This window comes from Pantherophis guttatus, chromosome 1 (assembly GCF_059756535.1).
Source record: "Pantherophis guttatus breed Tessera chromosome 1, ASM5975653v1, whole genome shotgun sequence".
NCBI classification, from domain to species: domain Eukaryota; kingdom Metazoa; phylum Chordata; class Lepidosauria; order Squamata; family Colubridae; genus Pantherophis; species Pantherophis guttatus.
This window is the reverse complement of record NC_142063.1, coordinates 202,517,846-202,528,625: the sequence shown is the minus strand read 5'-3', so window position 1 is coordinate 202,528,625 and position 10,780 is coordinate 202,517,846. Positions and strand designations below refer to the sequence as shown.

Here is a 10,780-nt window from a genome sequence, read left to right as displayed (position 1 = left end):
ACCAGGAAGAGGAGCTGCCCAGGGGGCATGTGCACACCAGATAAGGTACTTCTGGTTTCTGGTGCATGCATGCGCACCGGCAAGCAAGTCTTCCGGTTACTGCCACGCATGCACATGCGCCAATCAGCTGGCCGGCACGCATGCTCACACCGGAAAATGGAAGACCAGCTCTTCCAGTTTCCAGCACTGCTGCACGCACAAAGGCCAGCTGATCATTGTATGTGCATGCATGCCAGAAACCTGGAACAGAAACAGGCGACACCGCGCATGCCAGGTGACATGGCTTCACGTGCCACTTCGGGCACACGTGCCATAGGTTTCCCATCACAGATCTATGGCTTTTGACTTAAGGTTGAAAACCTCATTCCGGTTGCATAATCAACCATAGCTATATCAATAATGTCTTAACAAAGTGTGATGCACCTCTATTATAAAACCCTGAATCTCAGGAGGCATAGATAACAACTATGCTCTATGCTGATGATGCTGTGCTTGCTTCCACCACCAGAGGCAAACTACAGCAAGTTCAAACATGGAATGATCGCCTCAACCATTTCAGACTCCACCTCAACATCAAGAAAACTGAGTTCTTAGAGACTGTCAACACCCCTAGAACGCTTCAAATCAATGGAGAAAACCTAATGAAGGTGGCCATTTTTCGGTATCTGGGATCCAACCTCCAAGGCAATGGCGACATCAATGGTGAGGTTCGAGCAAGAGTGAATGCAGCCTGGATGCGTTGGCAAGAACTCACTGTTGTGTTATGTGACAGACGAATGCCATCTTGTCTTAAATCTAAGATTTACAAGACAACCATCCGCCCTGTTGCACTGTATGACACTGAATGCTGGACAGCAACAACAGGGACCAAACGCTATCTCCATGCCATGGAAATGCGAATGCTCTGTTGGATATTGGGCATCTCCTTTCTTGACCACATCACAAATGACACCATTCATATTTGTGGCACCAAATATCGAGAAGATGAGAGAAGGCCAGCTCCACTGGCATGGATATGTCCTGAGAGCAGCACCTTCCACCATAGCCAAGACTGCCTACCAACTAGAAATCAATGGCCAGCAACCTCGCGGGCATCCAAAACAGAGATGGCAAGACACCATCAACAAAGATATGCAAGCCGTGGGCCTGTGTCCTGGAGATGCAAAGTGGCGTTCAATGATCCAAAAAGTGGACTCTGCACTTGCAGGAATACTCTAGGAAGAAGAAGATAGATAGATAGATAACAACAATTTTCTGACCTCTAAATAAAATTCAAAGAGGTTTCAAGGCAGTCCAAGCCTTTCAGTCACATGAAAGAACATCTCTATCTACAATATGAATTATATTTTATATTGTTCAACTCCCAAGTGGTTTTTCTCTGAAATATTTGTCATCTACGACTCTCTCTTAAATTTGCTGAAGCATTGCCCAAGTTGCTGTTGTACTCAGCTTCCTGTGCTGATATCCTGCCCATTATAAGCAGGCCAAAAAACAAAACAAAAAACCCACCTCTCTTGAATTCGGCTTCTCTTGAATATGCCTGTACTTGGGCCCATCTGTTCAGGTGGCACTATGCCCACTAGGGTAGAATGCCAGCTTTAGCATAGTCCCAGTGCCAACAAATGCAAGCAACTAGCCTATATGAGGGGAACAGCCTACACAGCTATGTAAATGAGAGAGCTCAGGCCAGAAGTTTCTCCTGTTTGCAAACAGAGCTAGTTTGGGGCGGGATTCTTTATTACATGGGAATTCATCTGTAGGTACTTATGCAATCTATATCTTTTTCTTTGTCCCAACTGCCTCTCTTCTTCTGAATTTGGCAGACTGAATCAAGGCTCTTTTTAAGGATGAAATTTAAGTCCAGCTGCAGCAAAGATCTTCATTTTCCCAAGAAAACCGCCTGGATGGATGGCAGTACCTTCTTTTCTTCGTTTTCATCTCCATATTTCCCCAGATTGCTGTTTCTAGAACTTCTCAAAACCTTTCGCAGTTCTCAAACATCAGCAAGAGCTTTGCTTACTCCATGCTCTTGGTTAAAAAGATTCAACTTAGAATGCTGCCAGCTGGAAGTACACATTTGGAAGGCGTTGGTTCAGGAAAAATGGAGTAAATCTTTATTAGATCTTCAGAATGAGGAGGTAGGTGGAAAGAAAGTGACGGACCCAAGAACAGCCACTGAAATGTTAGTTCAAGGAGGAATTGAAGTGAAGCCTTCAAGGTTGTAGTCTGGGCCAAATTTTTCAGGCAATACTTCCAATTGTGTCAACACACCATCCACTATATTTAGGATATAGTCAAAAATATATGCCAAATTGCAGATTTCATGGCTTTTGCTACCCCTGTCTGGTTTCACTTATCTTTTTAAACCAGCATTTAGCTGAAGGTTGAGTAAGGGCTGTTCTGCACTGCCTCCTTAAGCCACTTGACTACTCCCATGTATAAACCAGCTGGAAATGAAGTTGGCTTAAAAATCCCTTTCTGTATTTCAGTCCCCTCTTCCACTTTGACCATGGCAATGGTCTAATGTTAAGCATTTGCCATGGTCCTTAATTTGCAAGTTCTTGTGCTTCTTTGCTCTTCTCGCCCCTGCAAAGATAGCAAACAGTGACTGTTTTTTTTTCAGAGAAAGAGGGCTTTATATGAGTCCCTCTCCATTCACTCCCCTTCGTACTTAATACCCTCCATCTGGTATATCCACAGGTAGTCTGTTTTTTTAAAAGACATTACTGTACAATTTTACCATTTTTCCCAATTATTTTCCATTAGTGCATTTTTAAAGGACATCTTTTCACTATTCCACTGGTGAAATTATAATGAAATGAAACTCAGAAGTGAGCCAGATAGGACTGCATTCCTAGTAGGTTGTCAGTGGGTAGAATGTGACATCGTATTATCCCACCCTTGAGAAGTGGTCAGAAACTTTATTTGCACTGGGGCAAACTGGTCATAAATATCAGCCTTAAGTCACTAAATTGGACCTATAACATCCAAAGCCACAAGCTATGTTTAAGAACCACGATTGTTATATTTAACCCAAACTCTAAGCCAAAGACAAATAACATTATTGCTCGATGTAAGGTATGAATTTACAGATAAATTCACGTATCGTGTTAACTCACCCATATTACTTGTACTTCAGCAAATAAACCCCATCCACAATACCACAGCATCTTGAGGGGTCTATCACTACGACATAATCAGAAAGTCCTTCTCCATGGTATTGTTTAGAGTGATGGCTCTCACGTGGTGGGAATTGTGGTTCAAAACATCTGGAGAACATTATGTTGGGGAGGTTAAAAGAGAATAAATAATTAGTATTGGGCAAAAATTGTCCTGCATTTAAAAAACTCAGTTCTTTCTCAGACTGGAAAGTATGGAGGGTCATAGATATGTAACAGTAAATATCACCAATAGCCTCTCTTCCACTTTCAAGAAGAAAGTAAGCTCAAAAATACCAAGAGAAAGAAGTTGTCAAGTTCTCAGAACTATAGAAAAGCAGGAGCCTCTTATGCATAAAAAAAAAACCTTTGATTTTTTTTTTTAAAAAAACTTATACTTGGAGCATCTTTGAAACCTGTTGAATGAAAAAACTCAGACTGAAAAATACCCACATCTTAAGAAAGCTACAACATCTGCTGTTTTAAATGGGAACTTTAGCTAATTAAAGCTGTTAATGATGAGATAAAGCAACATTCTAGAACATAGCTATCAAACTCCTGGCCCACGGGCCAGATGCATCATACGCTGGCCACCCCCACACCCGGTTTAGCAAAGGGGGGGGAGTCCAGATATGTCACATGACACTGCATCGACGACGTGAGTTTGACACCTCTGTTCTAGAACATCAGCAGTGGGAACAAAGTTGACTTATAATTGCTATGATTGACTGACGGACGGACATCCTGCTGCAGATAGAAACTACAACAAAAATGATCTAGGCTCAATCCTGAGAAGACTGAATAGCTTGCTATATTTGGGACTCCCAACTCTGGGAACTCTTCAACTCTAATCTTGAATGGGATTGCCCTTTCCCATTCCAGGCCATTGCACATTTTGGGGTATTTTTTTTCTGGGACTCATGGCTCTTGCCTGAAGAGAAGGTGGCACTGTGGTCAGGAGTGGTCAACTTTGCATTGATCCATATAGTGTGCCAGTTGCCACTAATGCCCTGGTCACCTCACTAGTGGAGTGTTCCAATGCATTCCACATGGTAAAAGGTAAAGATAAAGGTTCCCCTCACACATATGTGCTAGTCATTCCCGACTCTAGGGGACGGTACTCATCTCCATTTCAAAACCGAAGAGGCAGCACTGTCTGAAGACATCTCCTTGGTCATGTGGCCAGCATGACTAAACGCCAAAGGCGCACGGAACGCTGTTACCTTCCCACCAAAGGTGGTCCCTATTTTTCTACTTGCATTTTTTACGTGCTTTCGAACTGCTAAGTTGGCAGAAGCTGGGACAAGTAACGGGAGCTCACCCAGTTACTACCCTCAAAGAATATTCAGAAACTACAGCCAGTCAAGAATGCAATGGCACAGACAATAACGGGCACACTTTGATATACCCCCATGATACCACAGTTCCATGAGTTGCACTGATTACCAGATGGCTTCTGAGTGTAATTCAAGGTCTTGCTTATCACCTACAACAGTGCCTTTTGGGCACCAGGGACTGGTTCTGTGTAGAGAGGTTTTTCTGGGGACCAGAGGGGGCGTGATTTTGTGTGTTGCCTGCATCCTGCGGATGGGGCTTTGCTTGTTTGCACAGACCGTTTTCTGACATGCTATGGCCCGGTGCTGGTCCACAGATCAGGGTTGCGGACCCCTGACCTACAAAGCCTTCCATCGCCTATGGCCTGGTTGTCTAAGAGACCATCTATTTCCACCTAGTCTGTAAGACTGAACAGTGTGCTCCAATTTCCTTTGATTAAACAACGTCCATCTCTTGGGATGTATGAAGTTTGCCTTCTCTGTTGCAACATCTGCCTCTACAAAAGCATCTCCCAAGAGATCCATACATTCAAAAAAAATATTGAAAGCTGGCTGTTCCCCAAAGACTTTGGATAGGGTAGTTTTGAATCCCCGGAGAATTACACTATTATTTTTTTCTTCCAGATGCATATCATCTTTGTTCTTATTGTTTTACTATTTACTTGCTTCTAGGTTGTGAGCTGCCCAGAGTCTTGTAGAGTTTGGTGACCTCAAAAGTGAATTCATGAGTGTTGAGTGTTTCATTTCAGCATCTCAGCTAAAATTAATGGCTGCAAGTGATTTGTTTAACAACCATGGCAAAAAAAGATTGTAAAATCGGGTGAGACTTACTTAACAGCTGCCAAGAGAAATTCTGGTCTCGGTCGTGGTCGCAGGTTAAGTTGGGCAGTCTCATGAAATGTCAGCTCAATTTACAGAATACAAAATAACAGAGTCAGACAGATCTTGGAGGTCTTCTAGTCCAACCCCCTTCTTGAGCAGGAGATCCTATACCATTTCAGACAATTGGCTGTCCAATCACTTAAAAACCTCCAGTGATGGAGCACAACTTCTGGAGGCAAGCTGTTCCACTGATTAATTATTCTCCCTGACAGGAAAGTCTTCTTTAATTCTAGATTGGATCTTCCATCTGTTAATTCTTGTCCTGCCCTCTTGTCCCTCAGTTGTTTTGGAGACCCCATCTTCTCTGTGATGGCATCTCAAATATTGAAAGACTGCTGTGTCACCCCTAGCCCTACTCTTCATTAAACTAGACAACTGTTCGTATTGTGCTTTAGCCTCTACTGGGTTTTAGCTTTCAACTAGGTTTTTATTAAAATAATCATTTAAGATTCCGCAGGTGCCATCTAGGGGTGTTTTCTAGGTTTGGGATACTGTATGTATGTTTTCATGTGGCCAAATTTGGGTGTAGGTTATATATTTATTTTTTATTTTTATTTTATATCAAATTTATATACCGCCCTTCTCCCTGAGGACTCAGGGCGGTGTACAGCCAAATAAAAACATAAACTACAAACATTAAAATACTATTAAAAAGATATATATAAATTTGGCCCCATGATTAAAAAACAATGACAAACCAGTTAAAACCATTTAAAAGTGTTAAGCCAGCCCGGCTTGCTGAAAAAAGAAAGTTTTAAGGGCACGGCAGAAGGCACCGAGGTCTTGGATTCTCCTTATCTCTGGGGGCAGTTGGTTCCAGAGAGTGGGTGCCCTCAACTTATATATATATATAAGTTGTCTTCCAGCCTTACCTTACAGGAACAAAAGTGCTATTTCATTTTTGCCATTGATTTGATAGTAGCAACACTATAAATTAGCACAGGAAAACTTTTTAACCCCAAACAGCTCGTGGTGGTTCTTGATCTCGGATAGGTATCACAAAGAGCAGTAGTGTCATAAACCAGTCCAGCTAACTACCTGTCAGGTATTTCTCTAGCTTCTAAATCTGTGGTGGCCATCCATAAACTCTAAATCAGGATTGCCTCCCCAACCCAATTTTTGTAAACTTGGAATATCCCACAATCATAATGACTGAACAAGGAGAGATGGCCTTCTTACCTTTTGAGATGGCAAATGCACTAATACAGCAAAACGTATCAAAGGAGTTTCTTATGAACCCTTTCCAAACTGACCAGAAATCCAGAAAAACACCCAAATCCTGTCCTTGCCCACATGCATGACCCAACCGTGCCTTGCCATAGTATGTTCAGGAAGGACCCCAGACACAAAAGCTTGTGCACCCTCTTCTAAAGCTATCTTGGAGAAGTTCAGGTATGCTTCTATATATAAGATTTCCTCAACGCCAAGAACTAGTGGCATCAAGTATAGATGTATTTACACATGTATTAGATTTTTATCCCACCTTTATTACTTTATAGGTAACTCAAGGCAGCAAACGTGCATAACACCCCTTCCTCCTCAATAACCCTGTGGAGTGGGCTGGGCAAAGAGAGAGTGACAGCTCAAAGTCACTCAGCTGACTTTCATGCCTAAAATGAAACTAAAATTCACAGCTTCGTGTTTTTTAGCAGTGGTGAGATTCAAAAATTTTTACTACCGGTTCTGTGGACGTGTCTTGGTGGGTGTGTCAGGGGAAGGATACTGTAAAATCTCCATTCCCACACCACTCCAGGGGAAGGTTACTGCAAAATCCCCATTTCCTCCCGATCAGCTGGGACTTGGGAGGCAGAGATTAGATGGGGGCGGGGCCAGTCAGAGGTGGTATTTGCCAGTTCTCCGATCTACTCAAAATTTCCGCTACCAGTTCTCCAAAACTGGTCAGAACCTGCTGAAACCCACCTCTGGTTTCTAGGCCAGCATTTTCACCTCTACACCAAACAGGCTCTCTGTATTACATGCTGAATGCAAGAAGCACTGACCCTTAAGAGCCTGACAATGCAGACCATTTAGAAATCACTGTTTTGTTTCCTATTAAAGCAAAAATCTATGCTGCCAATGACAGCTAATAGCTATTCTCAATTTGAGGTTGTCCTCTCTCTGCAGTTCACTGAGTCAGAAGCAAGTAAAGCCCATCGCTCCTCAGCTGCAGTGTCGTCTCATTTCTCTGCCAAGCAACCGCTCTGTGGCCGTATTGACGCTCGGAGATCAATTAATTGCTCTGAGTGTAGAAAATGTTTCTTTCATTGTCACACTTGCGAGGCCCTCCAAAATGCCCTCATTCTTTATAGTCAATCCGGAAGAATGGGTGGCTGTAATGGGGAAATCAATCCAGCTGAGGATGAGACAAAAACGGTGTTCTTTTAAAAAGAATACTCTTTACCGACAAGCATAGGCGGAATTTTAATGCAGAGATTTAATATACTGGCCAGTTTACTAGGAAATTCAGGATAAGCTCTCTTGCATTGGCTCAGTAATGTTGAAAGCTCTTGGACAAGTCATTTCATGTTTTCTGCAAATAATAATAATAAAAAACCTCCCCAGAGTATGTTTCTCTGGTGCTGCAGAAGGATGCTTTCTATTTTAATTCATTATTTGTTTTTTCTTGTACCTTGCTGTATAAGAAATATGTCCCAGTATGAACTGCAACCAAGTCTTGTAATATGGAGTACTTGCATTTAGAGTTCCAGGATACTCCATTCCATTCCTCTTCCTTCTCTTCCTCTAACAATGAACCAGAATTTTATTGTACAGCCTCAACAAGCTAAATTCTCTTTCGCTGCAAATACAAAGATAAGAGTGGACAGGAACAAAACATACCCATTTTTATTTTTAATCTTCCCCTATATACTCAAAAGAGGCATGATCTTATATTTATATTATATTAAAAAGGTAGGGTAAAATCCAGTAAATAAAAATGATGTTGGATAACCCATTTGTCTGAAGTGGTGTAGGGTTTCTTGACTAAGCCGGGGGTTGGACTAAAACACCTCCAAGGTCCCTTCCAACTCTGTTATTCTAAAAAAAAAATTAACAAATAAATGTAAGAATAAAATATTTTTAGATTAATTTTAAAACACTAAATATAAAAATAAAAAATAAAAACGAGCTGTTCAGCTCTGCCTTCTGGTTATGTTGTCATCTCACTCAACACCTTTCATGGCCCTCATGCTGAATAAAAAGTGAGGCGTACAAGCTAAAAGAGGTTGTCCATACCTCCCTCTGGGCAAGCAAATAATAGCAATATCCGTCGTTCCCAACTTTTCCAGAATCTCACTTGCTCCATAAATCCAGAATGGGGTTTTTGTATCACAGGATATGTTTGCCTCACATTTTACAGTGTCTATGTTCCAAATATATGAGATTCTGCCTTCCTACATATTCTGTCTCTCTGTCTCTGACTCTCTCTTTTGTCTGTGTGTGTGGGTGTGTGTGGGGGTTCTACTTACCTTTACTACCAGTTCGCAATGGGGCCGCGCACGCACGCTATTCTGCGCAAGCACAGATGCATCTGCGCATGAACAGATAGATTTTGATGACATCAGGGTTGGTGGGCCTATAGAACTGGTGCAAACTGGGGGCAACCCACCATTGGGGTGTGTGTGTGTGTGTGTGTGTGTGTTATCTTTTAAGGAATAGCAGGTAAAATGGAGCAGTCTTTACAAGGGAGCACAAAAGAGCCACTCATGCTAAAGCCAGGTGCAACCCTAAATCTGTTTTCCCCACCAGCTGTTTTGGCTAGCCAGCCTTCCACCAAAATTCTTGGAAGAGACATTAAACCCAGTGGTATATAATTTTCTGGAGGTCTCCAAGATCTCTTCAAATTACTGCTATTATGTAGCCTACTCTCAGACCTCTGAGTGGTACAAAACTTGACACAAAAGGTAAGTTAGATCTTTTTTTGTTAGATCACCAATTTCACTTATGAATTTTTAGAGATATGGTGATGAAAATGTATGAATGAAAGTTAGAAAGGTTTCTGTGATTCCCCTCAATTTGATTAGAACTTTCCTATTTTTTAAAATGAGAGAACACAAACCCAAAGAATTCATTTACTTTTCTCCTGCAGTCTCCTTCTCTTCCTTTAGAATGCCTTTTATTCTCTTACAATACAGTGATCTAATTTTCTCTCCAAGCCTTTTTCAGAAGCAAATTATAGTTGGAATCGCACAACCTTGATTTGTTGAATAAGCCACAATTAGTTGGGTTCATATATGCCATAAACCATGTTTTATAAACAATAATGTCTGGGTTTACACAGTATGCTAAGCCAAAACTAAGCAGGTCTCATTAAGGCTTTGCACAATTTGTGACTCCATCATAAAAAATGCTAATCAAACTGGCTGCGTTATATAGACAAGACTAATATATTTCTCTGCAAATTGGGAGTTCACTGATTAAAAATCATGGCATTAATAAAAGGAATTTTGCTAGAGAAACTGAGCGTAATGTACTGAAATTTTTTTAAAGCTTCCCTTCCTGTCTGTGGCTTCCTTTGGTTTAATTTAGCATGGCAGCATCTGACAGGAATACAGTACATGCATTATTGTCTTTGGCAGATCACTCTTGAATATTTCCATATGACTTAGGACTCACTAACATGCCCTCCTAGCAGCTCTGTTCTCATGAAATTGCCTTTAAATAGAGGCACATTAAAATCATCTGTAGTTTTAAAGCGGTGTTTTCCCTCTTCTCCTGTCACAATTTTGGTCATGGATATGATCTGGAACAGTTTATCAAGAAAGTGGCTGAGAAGGATGAGGATGAGGAGGATGAGGAAGAAGAAGAAGAAGAAGTAGTAGTAGTAGTTTGAGATTTGCTCAGCTCCTATTGGCTACTGTAGGTGTGTCAGGTGAATGTCTAACTTGCTTGTATATCTATTCCACACTACCCTGCAAGGGTTAACCCAACCACACAACCCATTATCCCATAGCCCCACCTTACCTCAAAGCTCCTCCCTCCAAGTACAAAAGGCCGCTCCCACGTGGTCATCCAGCAGTTCCAGTTTCACATCTGTAAGGAAAGGACATAGGTCAGATACAGATGTAAAAGTAAGCTAATTCAATATTTGAATATTTAATAAATAAGCCATTAGAAACACTACATTGTGTCTGGAGTTATTTGGGCAAGATCCATCAACCTAACAGAATGGTAGCAGAGGATGGTTGCCCATAACTCGGAATAATGACTGAACAAGCTGCTTATTCTGCAAAGAAAAACAGAATAAACACCAGAGCTTTTACCAGGCAAATGGCTGCACAACTGACGCCTGGAGGTGCCATACCAAGAACCACACCGACTGAGAGTGAGCAGGACATCGATCTGGACTCACTACCCAGGGACGAGAGACAACAGGAAACGGCAAGCAATCAAAAAAGGGACACTTCG

General features: G+C 41.7%; 1 long non-coding RNA gene across 1 annotated transcript; it reads right to left on the bottom strand.

Annotated features, from left to right (window-relative positions):
* Nucleotides 1-915: 915 nt before the first annotated feature.
* LOC148116734 (uncharacterized) lies at nucleotides 916-10,466 on the bottom strand. The gene is made up of 3 exons (XR_015733738.1): nucleotides 10,337-10,466; nucleotides 3,120-3,269; nucleotides 916-1,214 (listed from the first exon to the last, which is right to left on the bottom strand). It is a non-coding gene; the product is annotated as an uncharacterized LOC148116734 (long non-coding RNA).
* Between the last annotated feature and the right edge of the window lie 314 nt (nucleotides 10,467-10,780).